This window comes from Phyllostomus hastatus, unplaced genomic scaffold (genome assembly GCF_019186645.2).
Source record: "Phyllostomus hastatus isolate PE091 unplaced genomic scaffold, TTU_PhHast_1.1 phas_contig_86, whole genome shotgun sequence".
NCBI classification, from domain to species: Eukaryota; Metazoa; Chordata; class Mammalia; order Chiroptera; family Phyllostomidae; genus Phyllostomus; species Phyllostomus hastatus.
In genome coordinates this window covers 92287525-92307924 of record NW_025333977.1, presented here as the reverse complement: position 1 = coordinate 92307924, position 20400 = coordinate 92287525, and the positions used below count along the sequence as shown (strand labels likewise).

General features: G+C 42.3%; 1 pseudogene; it reads right to left on the bottom strand.

Annotated features, from left to right (window-relative positions):
* Window positions 1-10258: 10258 nt before the first annotated feature.
* LOC123827448 lies at window positions 10259-12751 on the bottom strand (annotated as a pseudogene).
* Between the last annotated feature and the right edge of the window lie 7649 nt (window positions 12752-20400).

Below are 20400 nucleotides of genomic sequence, written 5' to 3'. Positions count from 1 at the left end.
ATCCCACCTGAGCTCTTAACAGAAACCCAGTACTGACCCATTTACTGTCCTGTCCAGCTCAGCCAGACATTATAAACATCACAGATGCCAGGAATAAAGGTATTTGTGTTGCCTGTTATTGGCCTCATAAAAACTTGCAGTCAGAAGGCCTGGACTTTGGCAGCTGGTACAAGACACTTTTCTAACAACGTCACAGTTCTCTGACATTGTGATGTCAGGCCTAAGAGTCTGCTCAGCTCTCTGAGCCTCAGTGTCCTGGCCAGTGAAGTGAGGATAATAATTACTGCCTCCCAAAGTTGTGAGGATTAAAGGGGAGAATTCACATGAAAACACTCTGTAAACTACAAAGAAACATAATGCATACTGATTCTCTTCAGTAGGACCCTCCTGTCACCAAAAGACAATTGTAGGGTTAATGTGTCCTTTCAATGCTGATTCACTAGTAACTGGTCCTGAAGACCTTGGACTTGAGTCAACTTCTTGGAAATCAATGGTCATGTTACTGAATGGGGACTGGGCTCAGAGCAAGTCTGCCTTGGGCTGGCCCATAGTGTGTGGGTTCTTGACTTTGTGCAGAAAAGATCTCACAAGTCCAGGTGACTTTGAGAGTATGTTTATTAAAGCTGGGGACGGTGGAACGAAGGAAGGGCTTCGGAGAAAAGCAACTGATGAGAGCCTAGGCTGCTTTGGCTCTCTAAGAATGTTATAGGAAAGACATGAGGCTGGGCAGCTGCTTTGGCTCACTAGAAATAAAAGTCACAGTGACAGAAGTGAACCAAGGCAGGGCTGCTATTAAATGCTCACTGGAAAGTCAAAGAAAAAGGGAGCTCTGGAAGGTGGATCAGGGAGTCTGCCACTGCCCGCTGCTCCCCTGGCTGCAAGTTTCATGGGGACCCTTCACGTTTAGGAGGAAGAAAGCAGAGATACACATGTAAGGCAGAAAGGCATGGGTGTGCTCTCAAAAGAAAGCATGCCCTCTGGGCTTTTTATCTTTAATAGATGGGAATCCTGGGGGAGGTCTCAGGGGAAGATCCTAACAGAATAATTCATTTGCTTTCCAGGTGTGTCCTTCAATATTCTGATTCATTAAAATATGCATATAGATGGGTCAGGGTTATTGTCTGGTTAGTTTCGTTTTCAAAGAACATCATCTAGTTAGTTTTGTTTTCAAGGAACATCACCTGGTTAGTTTCGTTTTCAAGGAACCTCATGGAGCAGGCACCAAGACTGATGGTCAGGAATGTGTAAAACATTACTCCTAAGTGTTCTTGGTTAGGGAAGATAAAACCTTGAGATTCATTAGCTGGCTGTTAATTGCTCAAATTGCTTGGACCCGTTTAATCATTTTGTCTCAGTTTCCCTCACTCCACTTGCCGATCAATTTCCTTAGCTGCTTCTAGATAATCCTGCCTCAGTGAGAGAAGGCAGGATTATTGACAGTAGGCATTGACCTGGGCATGATGAGAAAAATGACCCATCAAAGTGACCCTAGCCTGAACAGAAGTAGGGTACTTGGGGTTTTCTAAGAGAATTGCTCTAGGAGAAGGGAGATGTAGGGATACCTGCCAGTTGCAGTGGACGTGTGCCAGCGTCATCCTTGTGGGAAGCACCAGTACTAAAGTTAGAACTCATTCCAGTGAAGAACAGATACGCTTCAGGACATTAGAGAGGAGAATTTTTCCTTTAAAAAAATACTAAGTCCAGCTCTAACCGGCATGGCTCCATTGGTTGAGTATCCTACTGCAAAGCAAAAGATGGTCATTTCGATTCCTTGTCAAGGCATGTGCCTGGGTTGCGGCCCAGTCGATCCTGACCGATGTTTCTCTCCCTCTCTTCCTTTCTCCCTTCCTGCTCTCTAAAAATAAATAAATAAAATCTTTTTAAGAGCTTTTTTTAAAAAAAATACTAAATACAAATTCAAATAACACTAGGAAACATAAAATCCAGAATCCCAGAATCTCAGGTTTGGACAAGATTTTAACCATTGTTTATTCCAACCATCCTTAATAAGTACTTAAATTCCCTCTCAGCTGAGTAGCTGTCCCAGGAATGGGGAGCTCACCTGCCATGAGGAAGCCCCTTGCTATCTCAGTAAGTCCAACTACTAGAAAGTTCTTTCCTACTTTCAACCCAGTGATTTCCTCCTTGTATGAGAGTCCCCTGGGAAGAGGCAAGGAGCTTGAAGGGGGTAGAAGCACTGGAGCTGGTCAGGGCTCTATGAGGACAGATTTGAGCAGAGCTGAACTGGAGAGACGAGAGTGAAGCTGGGACGGACAGTCTGTGTGAAGGCAGCAGGTTCCAGGTGCAGACAGACACCAGTGATAGGGGACACGGGTTCTTCTGCTCTGGAGGAGCCACAAGCAGCTTCCCAGGGACACTAAAAAAATATGGGAGGAGAAAGAGGTCCTTGCCCACCTCTGCCGCCTTCTCCCCAGCCATCCCCGTGAGCACGGTGGGGGGAACGGCAGAGGCCGACAAGGTGGTGGGACAGGACAGATGGACAGGTGGCCCTGGCCACTCACCCAGATTTCCTGCATTCACATCCCCACTTCCTGGTTCTGTGACCCTGAGCAAGTTATTTTTAATCTCTCTTTTTAATTCCTCAGATGTAATAATGTAGAATGTACCTCTTAGAGTTGTCATGCAAATTACATGAGTCAATATGTACAAAACACTTACACCAGTGTTTCACATGTAGTAAGTGCTGCGTATTTGTTAAACATAAAACATTTTGCAGTTCGAACTAAATGAATCATTGACACGCAACTTGGGTTTCATGATTTATACAGCCGGTTTCACGTGCTCTCATGTTTCTTTCAATTATATTCCTGACAACCTCCTAAACTCCTAAACAAATTGAGAGTCACATTATGGAGGAGGCATTATAACAAAAGTTGCTAAAAGAGTAAATTTTTAAAGTTCTCATCACCAGAAAAAAAATTTTATAACTGTGTGAGGATAGGGATATTAACTAAATTTATTGTAGCAATCATTTCATAACATAAACATCTATCAATCCATTATGTTGTATACCTAAAACTAATACAATGGTACCTATCAAGTCTATAGCACTTGGGGGAAAAATAAAGACAAGGCCTTCTCTTGAAAGAGGAAGACAACAGGTGACACGGGTTGAGAGGAGGGGATATCTGAAATGGCTGATGAGCAACATTGGAGGAAGCTGACTCAGAACATGAAGTCGTCTTGGACATAGGTTGAGAACAGCAGGCTTTGTGGCAGAAGCAATCCCCGCATAAAATCATTTTACTCTAGTGCTGGCCGGTGTGGCTCAGCTGGTTGGAGCATCATCCTATGCACCAGAAATTCATAGGTTTAATTCCTAGTCAGGGTACATACCCACATTGTAAGTTGGTCTCCAATCAGGGTGCGTGTGGAAGGCAACCAACTGATGTTTCTCTCTCTCTCTCTAATCAATAAATGTATTCTTGGGAGAGGATTTAAAAATAATAATAAAAATATATTTTTAAAAATTCATTTTACTGTAGCAGAGCTCAGCAGCGGGAATTAGAGTAGAGAAGGAACCAATAGGTTGACCCAGAATTGAGGTTTTGTTTGGTTGGTGGCACCAGAATGGGAGGGTACTGGCTGAAGACTTTACCTTGAGCCTGTGGGTCTGGACTTAGAAGAGGGTTAGGTGAAAATGAAGGGCCAACAAAGACTACTATCGTCAATCCATCAAATCCCTAAACATCTTGTACACTTCAATTAGAATATTATGAATCATGTTCTTCCCTTAAAACAAAAGACAAAAACCAGGAAGAGGAAATACAAATAACCTAACAAATATATGGAGAAGGTTCAGTCTCATTAGTGGTCAACTAAATGAGAATTTAAACACTGAGGTATCCTTTTTTACCTATCATGGAAGGAAAAATGCCTACTTTTTAAAAATGAAAATACTTTGTACTGATGGAGGAGAGAACAACTATGGAGGAGTAAATTGATATAAATTTTTAAGAAGATAATTAGACAATACTTTCTAGAAGGCTTAAAAAATTCTCAATGCTTTAATTAGTAATTTCACTCCATGGAATTTATACTAAGGAGATAATACACACAAAAACAAAAAGCTAGAGAGGCATGCCCTTCTCACTCCCTTGCCCCCCAGCAAGCGCTATGCTTGTATCCAAAGAACTAAGTCAGATTAACCTTAAGGAATAAGGGAGCTTTGAGGCCCGAGGCTATCTGTCACCTGCTTGATAGCATCCCAATAAAGCAAACTTTCTCAGTCTACTTCTCTACAGCGGCAGGTAAGCCAGAAGACGCCTCCGCCCCTAACTTCGTTGCTATTGGTTCCTACTTTTCTACAATTCTTAAGTTTCTATTAACGCCTTGGTTATTATCACTCACTAGATTGAACTCTTCAAGGGCAGGAATCTCAGTTTTACAGTATTCATCTATTTGTTTCGTATTTGTCTCTACCCTCTTTTGCTAAGACTCACATGGTAGATGCCTAATAAACATTTGTAGAATTGGAGGTCATTCCATAATGCCCCATTTTCTACTCTCTTTAGTTTGTGCATTGGCTGAAGGTCAAGTGAGTCTCTTTGTTCAATTAATTATTCTTAAATGTCCTTGTGTATGTGCCAGCCAGTTGGCATTTCAGGGGTGTGATGTTTATTAATAGACTCATTGTTGTGTACCTTGAAGCAAAGTTCAGAGTTCATGCCTCTATGAACCTATCAGCAGCTATAACATCTCATAACTGTTACTAATAAAGAGATGTGGCAATCAATATGTGGGTAATAGAACATGTTGAGGTGTCAGTTGACTCATAGGAATTTAAAACTAGGAAGAAGCTCACCTAATGATGGGATCATTAAACCCCCACTCTGAATCTACAGGTATGGAAACTGAAGGTCAGTTTATAACAAACTGACAGTTTGTCAGTTATAACAAAGGTTACATTCTGGTTCATGGGAGGGTTAAGATAAGAGTTCAGGGTCTAGACATCCAGTTTTTCTGATTTCCAGGATACATGTTATCATCAAAAGTGTGCATTGTAAGAATTCCTGAGCTACAGCCATGTATGAGAGGGGGCAATGCCAGCACACCCAGCTGTGTTGACTGACAAGTCAGAGCTCCATAATGGAGACGGAAGTCACCATGACGCTGGGAGAGGGCCTGGTTGGAGAACAAGGGCAGGGATGTGAGGTAGGCATGGACAAGTTCCTGGGTGAAATAGTAACCGTGTGGTATGCTCAGTGAACATGGCCTTTGAAACTGGGAATATCAATCCCAGGGTTGCCACATAACCCCTTGATACTTCACATCTTTAGGACCAAGTTTCTAGTCTGTAAAAATTTGCTCATGGAACTGACTTCTTAGAATGGAGTTAAAGGAAACAAGTGGATGTGTTGTAATACTCAACTCAGCACTGGGAAAGATTTCTGGAATTTGGTGGTTTGTGACTTCTTCATGGAGGTCAAGTCTTGTGGTCCTTCTAGCACAGCAATTTTCAACCTTTTTCACTTCATGGCACACATAAACTAATTATTAAAATTCTGTGGCACACCAGAAATATTTTCTATTTTTTGCCAATCTGACAAAATAAATAGGTATAATTTTGATTCATTCACACTGGATCACTATTGTTTTTTTCGTTTTGTTTTAAATATATTTTATTGATTATGCTATAAGTCATCCCATTTTCCCCCCTTCACTCCCCTCCACACTTCACACCCCTCCCACCCACATTCCCCCACTTTAGTTCATGTCCATGGGTCATACATATAAGTTCTTTGACTTCTACATTTCCTATACTATTCTTAACCCCCCCTATTTTCTACCTACCATTTATGCTACTTATTCTCTGTGTCTTTTCCCCTCTCTCCCCCTCCCACTCCCCCACTGATAACCCTCCATATGATCTCGATTTCTGTGATTCTCTTCCTGTTCTAGTTGTTTGCTTAGTTTGTTTTTGGTTTTTTTCGGGGCGTAGAGTTGGTTGTTAATAGTTGTGATTTGTTGTCATTTTAGTGTTTATATTTCTGATCTTCTTTTTCTTAGATAAGTCCCTTTAACATTTCATTTAATAGGGGCTTGGTGATGACGAACTCCTTTAACTTGACCTTATCTGGGAAGCACTTTACCTGCCCTTTCATTCTAAATGGTAGCTTTGCTGGATAGAGTAATCTTGGATGTAGGTCCTTGCCTTTCATGACTTTGAACACTTCTTTTCCAGCCCCTTCTTGCCTGTAAGGTTTCTTTTGAGAAATCAGCTGATAGTCTTATGGGCACTCCTTTGTAGGTAACTCTCTCCTTTTTCTCTTGCTGCTTTTAAGATTCTCTCCTTATCTTTAATCTTGGCTAATGTAATTATGATGTGCCTTGGTGTGTTCCTCATTGGATCCAACTTCATTGGGAGTCCCTGAGCTTCTTGGACTTCCTGAAAGTCTATTTCCTTCACCAGATTGGGGAAGTTCTCCTTCATTATTTGTTTAAATAAGTTTTCAACTTCTTGCTCTTCTTCTTCTCCTTCTGATACCCGTATGATTCGGATGTTGGAACATGTAAAGTTGTCCTGAAGGTTCCTAAGCCTCTCCTCATTTTTTTTGAATTCTTGATTCTTCATTCTGTTCTGGTTAAATGTTTCTTTCTTCCTTCTGGTCCACACCATTGACCTGAGTTTCAGTTTTCTTCCCATCACTGTTGGTTCCCTGTACATTTTCCTTTATTTCACTTAGCATGGCATTCATTTTCTTTCCATCTAATTTGCAACCATATTCAACCAATTCTGTGAGCATCCTGATTACCAGTGTTTTGAACTGTGCATCTGATAGGTTGGCTATCTCTTTGTCTCTTAGTTGTATTTTTTCTGAAGCTTTGATCTGTTCTTTCATTCGGGACATTTTTTTTTTGTCTCAGCATGCCTGCTATGTAGTGAGGGGCGGAGCCTTAGGTGTTCACCAGGGTGGGGGCAACCCACATGTTTGTGTTGTGACACTGTATGTGGGGAAGGGGTCTGAGAGGGAACAATGCTGCTTGCTCCACTCCCTGCTGGTTTTCAGTCACTTCCCCGGCTACCCACAAGCAAATTGGGCCCTTTGGGTGCTGATTCCCAGGGCCCTTTGGGCTTGTGTATGTTCTAGGACACTGTGGGTCTCTCCAATGAACTCTCCTATGAGGCTGGGAGTTTCTCCCACTGCTGCCTCAACCCCCACAGGTGTTTTCAATCAGAGGTTTGAGGCTTTATTTCCCTGTGCTGGCACCCTGGGTACCATGGTCTGTCTTGCTCCCCAGTTTTTCCTCCCAGTTTATCCACAGGCAAATGTGGGACCACCCAGTCTGCAAGCCACCACCTGGCCTGGTCCTCCAGCTGCTGTCTTGCTGTGAGCCCTCTCTGCCTGGCTGCCCATCTCCAGCTGTCCTACGGGTCTGGATAAATGTTTCTTCTTTAACTCCTTGGTTGTTGGACTTCTATACAGTTCAATTTTCTATCAGTTCTGGTTGTTTTTTGTTTTTAAATTTGTTGTCCTTTTGGTTGTTCAGGTAGGCACAGTGTATCTATCTGTACCTCCATCTTGGCCAGAAGTCCTTCTTTCTTTCTGGATGACTGTTGTTGTATTAGCTGTTGCTATTTTTTAAATTTGACAATCTAAGAGAAAAGAGGTCAGTGCCCCTGACCAAATGGTCATATACTGCATTTAAAATTTGTTTTTGACCTCTAGTCAAGATGGAGGCATAGGTAGACATGCATCACACCCTCACACAACCATAGAAAGAATTACAACCAGATCTCAAAACTATTAACACCCAGAATGGTTGGAAAATCAAGCTGTATGGAAGTCTGACAACCAAGGATTTAAAGAAGACACATTCATCCAGACTGGTAAAAGGGTCAGTGTCTCAGAGACAGGTTGAGAGGCGGTATGGCACAGAAAGGTGGCATCAGTGGTGGTGGAACCGACAGGAGGGATACCTTCAGAGTGAGCAACCCCAGCCCCAGGCCAGACCACACAGCCCAGGGTTCCAACACTAGGAAGATAGATCTCCATTACTTCTGGCTCTAAAAACCAGTGGGTGTGGGGGCAGTGGAAGAAGCTGCCCGATTTTCACTGTTTAAAGGGCCAGCATAGTCTTAGAACATACACAAACCTACTCTGAGATTCACCACTGGGACAGCAGCTGGAAAGGTGTCAGTTGTACACGGGAAGGGAAGGAAGTGACTAGAAACATGATGAGTGCCAGGGCAATGGCCAGCGGCCAGGAGGTGGCATTGTCCCCTCTCTGAGCCCTCCCCACACAGCCACAAAGCAGTGAAGTGTGTTGTCCCACCCTGGCAATTACCTAAGGCTCCACCCCACACAATTTACAGGTGCCTTACCTACATAGGTCACGCTGCTAGGACTGGGAGTAAGAGCAGCACTACCTAATACACAGAAACAAACACAGGGAGGCTGCCAAAATGAGGAGACAAAGAAATATGGCCCAAATGAAAGAACAAATAAAACCTCAGAAAAAGGACTAAGTGAAATAGAGAGAGCCAACCTATCAGATGCAAATCAGATTCAAAACACTGGGTATCAGGATTCTCAGAGAACTCCTTGAGTATGGCCACAAAATAAAGGAAGAAATGAAGGCTACACTAAGTAAAGTAAAGAATAATCAACAGGGAACCAACAGAAAAGTGAAGGAAGCCAGGATTGAAGCCAACAATTTGGAACATAAGGAAGAGGTAACCATTTAACCAGAACAAAATGAAGAAACAAGAATTCAAAAAAACAAGGACAGGCTTAGGAACCTCTGGGACATCTCCAAATGTGCCAACATCCAAAATTATAAGGATGCCAGAAGGAGAAAGGAAGAGCAAGAAATTGAAAACTTATTTGAAAGATAATTTGAAAGAAAACTTCCCTAATTTAGTGGAGAAAATAGACACACAAGTCCAGGAAGCACAGAGAATCCCAAACAAGTTGGACCCAAAGAGGAACACCCAGAGAAACATCATAATTAAAATGCCAAAGGATACATATAAAGAGAGAATCTTAAAAGCAGCAAGAGGAAAGCATAGAGTTACCTACAAAGGAGTTCCCATAAGAATGTCAGCTGATTTCTCAAAAGAAAGTTTGCAGGCTGGAAGTGAGAAGTATTCCAAGTCATGAAAGGCAAGGACCTACATCCAAGATTGCTCTATCCAGCAAAGCTACCATTTAGAATGGAAGGGCAGATAAAGTGCTTCCCAGATAAGGTCAAGTTAAAGTAGTTCATCATCACCAAGCCCCTATTAAATGAAATGTTAAAGGGACTTATGTAAGAAAAAGATAAAAACCATGAACATTAAAGAAGGAACAAATTCACTGTCAGCAATAGAACCTAAAAAAAGAAAAGAAAAACCCACTAGGCAAACAACCAGAACAGGAACAGAATCATAGACACAGAGATTATTTGGAGGGTTATCAGCTGGGAGGGAGAAGGGGGAGAATGGAGGAAATGGTGAAGGAATTAAGAAGCATAAATGGTAGGCATAAAATAGGGGAAAGTTAAGAATAGTATAGGAAATGGAGAAGCCAAAGGACTTACATGCATGACCCATGGACATGAACTAAGCAGATGGGGAGTGGGAGAGGGGGTATGGATTACTGGAGGGAAGGGGTATTGGATAGAGGGGGCAGGGGAAAACATTGGGAGAACTGTAATAGTATAATCAATAAAATATACTTAAAAAATCCTCCCCATGGACATGGCTTTATTTGGGGACTGTTGAGGGAATAGAGTGAGGATCTAAGACTGGCAGATATATGGAGAGAGGGGCTTCTTACCCTGCTTTTTAACTTAGTGCATGTTGCATGGTTGTTAGGATGAGTGAGAACTGCTGTGGAAGTGAGAGAAAAGGAAAAGAGAAGGTCATGAAATGGACACTTTCCTAAGGGAAGGAAGCCAGGACCAGGATATGGGGCCTGGGGGTGGAGAGAGAAGATATCCTTCATATGGCTGGGTCTGTGAGACTCAACCAAAGTCACTGCTTGATGTCAGCTTCCCCAGCACCCCTGCCTTATCCCAGCTCCTGGCTCAGATGCCTGCCCTGCCAGCTCCCTCAACTTCCTGTGGAGAGGAGGGGGATAAAGCTGCGGGAATGGTGGCACCCTCTGTCTCTGGGTCTTTTGCCCAGGAGAATTGCTCACTCAGCCTGCCCTAAAGCCCCACCAGAGTGAGGAGGTCAGCGAGCCAGGGTATAGGCAGGGGAATGATTGTGCCCTTCACCACCCCTCCTGACACTCTGCCTTTCCCCATTTCCTCACATGAGGTTGCAACTCTTGGCCTGATCCTTGTGCATCTCACCTATGCCTTTGTTCCCACTCTCCCATCCTGCCAGCTGAGCAGATTGCTGCAGTTTCCAGTGTCAGTACAGCATAACTACCTATGGCCACAGCCAAGGAAGGCCACTGTGGCCAGTGGAAGACGTCCCTGACGCTATACGCAGAGCACTCCACATGGGACACAGCCCCCACCTGCTTGGCCAGCACAGTGCCCTGGTCATGTGTAACAGGGATGAGCCACTACTTGGACAGATCCCTTAACATGGCCAGTTCTGTCCACATGTCCAGTTTGCAGCCAACCAGCACAACTTTGGCACTGGGGCAAAACTTCTGAGTCTCTGCTTGCCCCTTCTTGAGGGCACTGTCCAGAGTTTCTGGTTAGTTAATGTCACAGTAGATGAGTACAGCATCTGAATCTGGATAGGCCAAGGGCCAGACATTATCATAAAGAGGAACCTGAAGTGTCCCATATGTTGAGTTCAACACAGCATTTGTCTATCCAAAAGCTTGTGGTGTAGTTCTCAAACACTGTAGGGACATAACTCCTGGGACAGGCATCCTAGGCAAACCCCTACAGCACTGCTGTCTTGTCCCCCACTGCTATGCTGAGGGCCTCATGGGGTTCCCCCCAAGACACATGGTGCCCCCTTTGTCCTGCCCCCGGCCCCTTAAAAATTCTTGTGGCACACCAATTGAAAATTGTTTTTCTAGGAAGTTAAAAGTGAACACACACACACAGCAGAATTTCTTCCTAAAATTAAATAACGAAAATGAGGCTGCAATCAAAGCAAGTTTCCAAGTGGCTCATTTGTTAGCCAAGCAAGGAAAGCCATTTAGGGATGAGTTAATTCAATTGTGTTTGATTGAAGCAGCCCAAGCAATGTGTCCAGAGGAAAGAAACTTGTTTAAGACTGGTTCAGCAAGACAGTTGCTCAGAGAGTCGAGAACATCGGGAACAGTATCAATAGTCAATTAATAAATAATCAAGGCAAATAATTTTGAGTGGTTTTTCTTGGTTCTTGATGAGCTGACAGATGTTACCAATACTACTCAGTTGTTTATTCAAGGAGTCAGTAACAAGTTTGAAAACACTGAAGAATTAGCTTCTATGAATAAATAGCCTCTGTGGAACAACTATAAGAAAGGATATTTTTTAGCCCTGGCTGGCGTAGCTCAGTGGATTGAGCGCAGGCTGCAAACCAAAGTGTCGCAGGTTTGATTCACAGTCAGGGTACATGTCTGGGTTGCAGGCCATGACCCCCAGCAACCGCACATTGATGTTTCTCTCTCTCTCTCTATCTCCCTTCCCTCCCTCTCTAAAATTAAATTTTAAAAATCTTAAAAAAAAGGATATTTTTAAATGAAATAATTTACTTTAAATGAGTGTATTGCATGATAAGTGAGTTAAATCTCAATAAAGCAGTTTTTAAAAAATAATTTTCAAAGAAGCTGAGAAAATGTTATTTCAGTATAAACTGAAGAAGAACCTGCTAAGACGTTACAACTGGAGGTAGAGCAGAAAAAACTATAGTGTGGTTCATTTACAAAGCTTGTGAAAATGTTAGGCATTTAAAGCTTATGGTTATTCATTGTATTATTCATGAGTATTTTGTGGAAAATATTTGAATATATGATGTGTTATGGAACCAGTACTGTGAATGGTGAACTTCCTTCACTATCAGTGAACTAGTGAACCTAACCATCACTGGTTTTGTGAATTTTTATCAGGTACAGTAAGCTAATATCCTAACTTAGCCTATTTACTATGAAACAGTTTGATGGCATAGCAGTAGTAAAATTTTCTTGCAAGTTTTTGAACCCAGGGCTGAGATTAAAATATTTCTGTGTAGGAAGAAATACTCTTATCAGAGAAAAATGGTTTCTGAAGTTATCTTGGGCTGAAGAGTTGATGATTCTCAATGAATTCAACTGAAATTACAAGGTGAAACAGCATTTACATGTGAATTTTATACTATGGTAAAGTCATTTTAACAGCTGATGTTGTGTAAGTCACAAGTAATGTTAAGTGGCCTTCTATAATTCCTATGTAGTCAAAAGTTAAAATGCAAGATCTTTCCCACGCAAATATGCAGCAGACATATATTCTGAACTTAAACTATAGTTTCAGCAGTACATTTTGGGCTTTAATGAAACTACAAAAGAATTTCTGTAGCCCTGACTGCTGTAGCTCAGTGGGTTGGGCATTGTCCTGCAAACCAAAAAGTTCCCTGGATTGATTCCTGGTCTGGGCACATGCCTGGCTTGTGGGCCCGGCCAGTCCCCAGCTGATGTGCATGAGAGTCAACCGATCAATGTTCCTCTCACACATTGATGTTTCTCTCCCTCTCTTTCTCCCTCCCTTTCCTCTCTGTAAAAATAAATAAATCAAATCTTTAAGATTTTCTTTTGTATTTCGAAGTCCATCGTGTACTGTTCTGAGTAGTGATGAGATCTTACAAGTCCTGCTCCATCCCGTCCAGTTTTATCCATACTGTATAAGTCACTTAGTAGATGACTAAGTTATCAGATGGATTGCCAATGTATCTCACTGGTTGTGTTTGAGTAATCCTTATTTTACTTAATGGCCCCAAAGAGGAATAGTGACACTGGCAATCATAAATGCCAAAGACAGGTCATAAAGTGCTTCCTTCAAGTAGAGAGGTGAAAATTCTCGACTTAATAAGGAAAAAAATTGTAAGCCAAGGTAGCTAAGATCTATGATAAGAAAGAATCTTCTATCCATAAAATTATGAGAAAAAATAAAATGTGCTAGTTTTGCTGACACATCAAACTGCAAAAGTTATGGCCACAGTGCATCATAAGTAATTAGTTAGGATGGAAAAAGCATTACATTTGTGGGTGGAAGACAGAAACAGAAATCATGTCATAATTGATGCTAAGGTGTTGCACCAGAAGATGGTGAGCCTATATAAAGACTTCATCATGGAACATCTGGCCAAGATGGAGGCATAGGTAGACACACTGTGCCTCCTCACACAACCAAAATAAGGACAACAACAAATTTAAAAACAAAAAACAACCAGAACTGATAGAAAATTGAACTGTATAGAAGTCCAACAACCAAGGAGTTAAAGAAGAAACATTTATCCAGACCCGTAGGACAGCTGGAGATGGGCAGCCAGGCAGAGAGGGCTCACAGCAAGACAGCAGCTGGAGGACCAGGCCAGGTGGTGGCTTGCAGACTGGGTGGTCCCACATTTGCCTGTGGATAAACTGGGAGGAAAAACTGGGGAGCAAGACAGACCATGGTACCCAGGGTGCCAGCACAGGGAAATAAAGCCTCAAACCTCTGATTGAAAACACCTGTGGGGGGTTGAGGCAGCAGTGGGAGAAACTCCCAGCCTCATAGGAGAGTTCATTGGAGAGACCCACAGTGTCCTAGAACATACACAAGCCCAAAGGGCCCTGGGAATCAGCACCCAAAGGGCCCAATTTGCTTGTGGGTAGCCGGGGAAGTGACTGAAAACCAGCAGGGAGTGGAGCAAGCAGCATTGTTCCCTCTCAGACCCCTTCCCCACATACAGTGTCACAACACAAACATGTGGGTTGCCCCACCCTGGTGAACACCTAAGGCTCCGCCCCTCACTACATAGCAGGCATGCTGAGACAAAAAAAAATGTCCCGAATGAAAGAACAGATCAAAGCTTCAGAAAAAATACAACTAAGAGACAAAGAGATAGCCAACCTATCAGATGCACAGTTCAAAACACTGGTAATCAGGATGCTCACAGAATTGGTTGAATATGGTTGCAAATTAGATGGAAAGAAAATGAATGCCATGCTAAGTGAAATAAAGGAAAATGTACAGGGAACCAACAGTGATGGGAAGAAAACTGAAACTCAGGTCAATGGTGTGGACCAGAAGGAAGAAAGAAACATTTAACCAGAACAGAATGAAGAATCAAGAATTCAAAAAAATGAGGAGAGGCTTAGGAAGCTTCAGGACAACTTTACATGTTCCAACATCCGAATCATACGGGTATCAGAAGGAGAAGAAGAAGAGCAAGAAGTTGAAAACTTATTTAAACAAATAATGAAGGAGAACTTCCCCAATCTGGTGAAGGAAATAGACTTTCAGGAAGTCCAAGAAGCTCAGGGACTCCCAATGAAGTTGGATCCAATGAGGAACACACCAAGGCACATCATAATTACATTAGCCAAGATTAAAGATAAGGAGAGAATCTTAAAAGCAGCAAGAGAAAAGGAGAGAGTTACCTACAAAGGAGTGCCCATAAGACTATCAGCTGATTTCTCAAAAGAAACCTTACAGGCAAGAAGGGGCTGGAAAGAAGTGTTCAAAGTCATGAAAGGCAAGGACCTACATCCAAGATTACTCTATCCAGCAAAGCTACCATTTAGAATGAAAGGGCAGGTAAAGTGCTTCCCAGATAAGGTCAAGTTAAAGGAGTTCGTCATCACCAAGCCCCTATTAAATGAAATGTTAAAGGGACTTATCTAAGAAAAGAAGATTAAAAAAAAACATGTATAATAAAAGGACAGCAAACTCACAATTATTAACAACCACACCTAAAACAAAAACAAAAGCAAACGAGCAAACAACTAGAACAGGAACAGAACCTCAGAAATGGAGATCATATGGAAGGTTATCAACAGGGGAGTGGGAGGGGGAGAGAAGGGGAAAAGGTACAGAGAATAAGTAGCATAGATGGTAGGTAGAAAATAGACAGGGGGAGGTTAAGAATAGTATAGGAAATGTAGAAGCCAAAGAACTTATATATATGACTCATGGACATGAACTAAAGTGGGGGAATGTGGATGCAAGGGGGTGTGCAGGGTGGAGGGGATAAAAAAAAGGAAAATGGGACAACTGTCATAGAATAATCAATAAAATATATTTTTAAAAAAGACTTCAGCATGGGATGCCCTGAAACTAGTGACACCAAGCCATTTACTACAGGTAAGGGATGATTACACATTTCCGATAGGTTTGGACTATAAAATGTGGAAATGATTGAGGGACCTGTGTCTTCTATGAAGCCTCTGCAGCCATGTTCTGGCAGAGTCAAAGTTTGTAGGACTTGGTATTATTAGAGGTTTCAGGCATCCCCTAGAGGTCCTGGAATATGCCTTGTGGATAAGGGGTTGGGAGGACTCTTCTATTGTCTTTACCTTATCTTCCATGATATTTTTCATTAAATCACCTTATTTAAGACCTAAACGAATATACTTTCAAAGTAAACTTTACAATGATTAACATAGACTTCTGGTCAAGATGGAGGTATAGGTAAACATGGCTCACCTCACACAACCACATCAAAATTACAACTAAACTATAGAACAACCATCACTCAGAACCATCAGAAATCGAGTTGAATGGAAATCTGACATGTGTGAAATTGAAGAAACCACATCCATCCAGACTGGTGGGGGGGCGGAGATGTGGAAAATGCTGGTCCTATATACATGTGTGGTGGATAAAAATTTGGGAGGGATATCTCAGGAGCAAGGAGTCCCAGCCCCACACCAGGCTCCCAGTGCAGGGTTCCAGGGGTGATAAGATAAGTTGCAAAACTTCTGGTTGCAAAAATCAGCAGGGATTCAGTCAGTGGAAGAAAGGTGTGGAGTCCCAAGCAGTTCCCCTTAAAGAACTCACACATAGGCTTACTCAGACTCACTCCCTCTGAGCTCCAGCACCATGGTAGTAGCTTGAAAGGCACCAGTGACATACAGGGAGAAACTGTAGTGGCTTGCATCAAGGTGAGAGCTGGGGGACAACTTTCTCCCAGACAGAAAGGTGGGCAGAGGCCACTGTTCCTCTTCTGAACCCTCTCCCAACAGAGCCAGAGAGCCAGCATGTGGGGGCCATATCTGAAACTCCATCAACCTAGCTAACACTGTTTGACCAGCCTTGGAGATTCCCAAAGACTCTACCCCACCCAACTTATGGACCCACCCAATTTATGGGCCCACCCAGGCTGTTAACAGTGGCTTTTCCATATGAATGGCTCATCTTGGCTCATGATTCACAATTTCCTACATCCTCTCAAACAAACAACAACCAGCTTCAGTGAGGCCCCAGCCCCTGTACTACTTACTGAGTAGCTCCAGGCCCAGCACTAGCAGCAGCCAGTCTAGGTTCACAGCTTGGCTTCACCTGGGAATCTCCAAGCCCAGTACAAGTAACAGCCATCTGCAGATAGCCCTTGGAAGAACACAGGTCAGGGCTGACCTTGGCCTGCACCACTCAGGAAACCCCAGACCGCGCACACCCAGTGGACAGCTACAGACGACATTGGAGCACCACCACCCCTGCTCCTGCATAGCTGATACTCCACAGAGGGTGGTGGTGGGTGGCCAGTGGCCACAGCCAGTCCTTGCAGCTGAGTGACTGAACTGAGTAAATCCTTCCCATTGATCTACCATCAGCAACCAAGGCTCAACAACAAGAGGAGGGTGTACTCAGCCCATGTGGAGGGCCCACCTTGAGTACCCAGCTTGGGTGATAGGGGAGGCTATGCCACTGGACCCCACAGGACATGTACTACATTAGGCCATGCTACCAAGACAGGGAGTCAAAGTAGCTCTACCTAAGGCATAGAAACAAACACAGGGAGGCTGCCAAAATGAGGAGACAAAGAAACATGGCCCAAGTGAAAAAACAGAACAAAACTTCAGAAATAGGATGTAAACAAAATGGACACAAGCAATCTATCAGATGTAGAGTTCAATCCACTGGTTATAAGGGTGCTCAAGGAAATTAGTGAGAACCTCAACAGCATAAAAAAGATCCAGTCAGAAACGAAGGATACATGAACCAAAATAAAGAACAATTTACAAGGAAACAACAGTAGTGTAGATGAAGCTGAGAATCAAATCAATTATTTAGAACACAAGGAAGCAAAAAACATCCAATCCAATCAGAACAAGAAGAAAAAAGAATCCAAAAAAATGAGAAATGAGGAGAGTGTAAGGACAACTTCAAATATTCCAACACTTGCATCATAGGGGTACCAGAAGGAGAAGAAAAAGAACAAGAAATTGGAAATCTATTTGAAAATATAATGAAAGGAAACTTCCCTAATTTGGTGAAGGAAATAGACATGCAAGTCCAGGAAGCCCATTGTGTCCCAAACAAGATGGTTGCCAAGAGGCCCACACCAAGACACATCATAATTAAAATGCCAAAGGTTAAAGATAAAGAGAGAATCTTAAAAGCAGCAAGAGAAAAGCAGTTCGTTATCTACAAGGGAGTTCCCATAAGACTGTCAGCTGAGTTCTCAAAAGAAACTTTGCAGTTAAGAAGGAACTCACAATAATATTCAAAGTCACAAAAAGCAACCTACAGCCAAGATTGCTCTACCCAGCAAAGCTACTATTTAGAATCAAAAGGCAGATAAAGAGCTTCCAAGACAAGGTGAAGCTAAAGGAATCCGTCATCACCAAACCATTATTATATGAAGTGTTAAAGGGACTTATTTAGGAAAAAGAAGATAAAAAACTATGAACAGTATAATGGCAATAAATACATTTTTATCAACAATTGAATCTAAAAAACAAACTAAGCAAATGAGAAGAATGGAGAAAAATCATGGATAAAAGAGCATTTGATATTTGATAGATGGGAGGGGGGTGTGGGGGAATGGGTGAAGAGGTGAGGGGATTAAGAAGTTCAAATTGGTAGGCACAGAATAGAAAGGGGAGTGTTTAGAACAGTATAGGAAATTGAGTGGCCAAAGAACTTATATGCATGACCCCTGGGCATGAATGAAGGTGGAGAGTGGGGATTGCCAGAGGGAATGGAGTATACTGGGTGGAGCTGGTAAAGGGGAAAAATTTGGGATTCACTGTAATAGCATAAACAGTAAAATGTATTTTTAAAATTTTATGATTAAGTAAATAAATAAATAAAATAAACTTTACATCATCACCTCAAATAAAACACTAGTTTTCTTTGCCAAAATTAATCACCATAAAAGAAACACAATAAAAATAAAGTGTTACTATATTGTAGGCATATATCTTTGATTATGAAAGGCTCTGCACCTAGGCCTCCTCTCTCTTCCTTGTAAAGGGAAATACACAAGTATTGGAGAGACAGTTAAAGATACACTAGCCGTAAATGAGGTTTTCTCCTGGTATAAACAGAATGATTAAAGTAAATTTGAAAAGCAATTATTTTCCCCCTCTAAGTGAGTTGATGTTCTCTCATGCTGTGTCCGTGGACCACTTGAGATCTTTTGTGCCACTAGACCTCTCAGAGTTACTGAGAGTCTTGTTAAAACACAGACAGCTGATTCAGTAGGTCTGGTCTGGGGCTTGAAATGTGCATTTGCAGAAAGGTTCCAAGCCATGCTGGTGCTGTTGGTCTGGGGAACACAGTTTGAGAGCCACTGACCTCATCACATCATTTCTCACTTTAGGAATAACTGGGTTGGGAAAGGCATCATGACAGGTGCAAAGCAAAAACAATTGCAAATCTCAAACAGGGGTAGGCCTGCTTCCATCTGTTGTTGACAATTTTCCTCTTAAAGAGCAACCAACCCAGGCCCAGCACTAACATCCCTGAGAGTGGTTATGCTCTCTAGAATCACTCACTTCCTGTAGGTTGAAACCTGAATTACAATTTGTAGCTGCTCTGACCTTAGTCAAACTTCCCCTTAATCTCACTCTGCCAGTGGAGAAGGAAGTAGGTGAGAATTCAAACTACTTCCGGGGGAAAGTCCCATTCATATAACTTCTCCAAGAGCCTGTTAATTCCAGAAGATAGATGATAATGAGAAATGGGGGAGTGGGGGAGGGAGGGTGTGTGTGTGTGTGTGTTTAAAGCTGACTAAACTCAGTGGAATGAGTATTTAAGCAATTGTGGAGTTTTACAAGTCAGGACTCCAAAAACCTATTCCTGATCTTTTTCCTTCTAGTGCATTAACATTGTTTCTATGGAAAGATGGAGTCTGTGTTCTTGATTTATAGATACACAACTAGAATATAGCCAGGGTTGTACTAAAAATATCATCCCTTTCCCTCACCCAGATGTTGAATCATGTGAGAAACAAGATAAGAAATATGATAACCGGACACAAAATATCATGTATTTTGGAGAATGTGGCTTAGGGCTTCCTAATGCTGACACCTTTTCCTCCCAGGTACAACAGTTGTGAATATTTAGGTTCTCCTGCAGAAGGCAAAAGGCAGGATCTGAGGTGAGTGTTCCCAATTTATTCTTCTGAAATAACTCACTTCATCTCACTTAGGGCAGAGTGAATAAAGGCATGCCCAGAGACCAGGAGCATGACACTCACTGAGTCCCCTCCACATGCCAGGAAACAGTGGCGGGAAGGAAGAAGCATTTCCCTTAATGAGAACTTCTGTGTATCTTGTGTCTATAATTTGGGGGTGTTGCAACCTGATGTGGTTTGGTTAGGAGGGGGCATATAAAAGGATGATTGCTGGTTCACACTGTGAAGGCTGCCTGACTTTCTCATTGACTATGTTTTCCTAGGTAAGGCCACGGATGAGTAAGGCAGGCAGGTGTTTAGTGGGCCTCCATCCCTTCCTGGTCACTCTACATTTTATGTGCAGCCCCGAAGTGATACAGAAAACCAGAGTAAATATTGACACTGATGTAATATAATGGCATTAGCAGATGTTGGCTCCGTGGGTCCTACTCTCTTGATATCATGAACCCAAGACAAGATAGATCAGTGAGCTGTTCCTCATTCAGGAGACAGGATTTGAGACCCTGCAGCTAATTTTGTGACCTCATGCCACTTTTAAAATTTTCCTAGATTCCTGGTTAGCCTTTTATAAAGTGAATGTAGTAGGTTGAAATGCCATGTTAAAATGGCAAAGGGAGGCCATCTTTGCAATACATGTGTAAAGAGCTCTTACAACTCAAAAATAAGACAACATACAACTCAACTAAAAATTGGGCAAATCATTCAAAAAATATTTTACAAAAGAGGGGATATGCATGGCTAATAAGCACATGATAAGATGCTCAGGGGAGAAAGGTATAAGGAGACTAAATGGTAATGGGAAAGGGTACAATAAAAATAAAATAAATAAATAAATAAATAAAAGTTACCACTGTGTGGAAAAAAAAAGATGCTCAGTGTCATTTGTCATCAGGAGATACAAG